Raw genomic sequence first — 465 nt, forward strand, 5'->3', positions numbered from 1 at the left:
ACAGGAGTCAGGACCTGTTCAACTACAGGTTGAGCAAGTGCCGAATGGTGGTGGAATGTGCATTTGGACGTTTAAAAGCGCGCTGGCGCAGCTTACTGACTCGCTCAGACCTCAGCGAAAAGAATATCCCCATTGTTATTGCTGCTTGCTGTGCGCTCCACAATCTCTGTGAGAGTAAGGGGGAGACCTTTATGGCGGGGTGGGAGGTTGAGGCAACTCGCCTGGCCGCTGATTACGCGCAGCCAGACACCAGGGCGGTTAGAGGAGCACAGCAGGGCGCGGTGCGCATCAGAGAAGCTTTGAAAACGAGTTTTGTGACTGGCCAGGCTACTGTGTGAAACTTCTGTTTGTTTCTCCTTGATGAACCCTCCAAACCACCACCTCCCCCGACCCGGTTCACTCTACTTCCCTGTAAACCAACCACCCCACCCCACCCTCCCCAATTCGAGCACCGCTTGCAGAGGC

This window comes from Chrysemys picta, chromosome 15, assembly GCF_011386835.1.
Source record: "Chrysemys picta bellii isolate R12L10 chromosome 15, ASM1138683v2, whole genome shotgun sequence".
NCBI classification, from domain to species: Eukaryota; Metazoa; Chordata; order Testudines; family Emydidae; genus Chrysemys; species Chrysemys picta.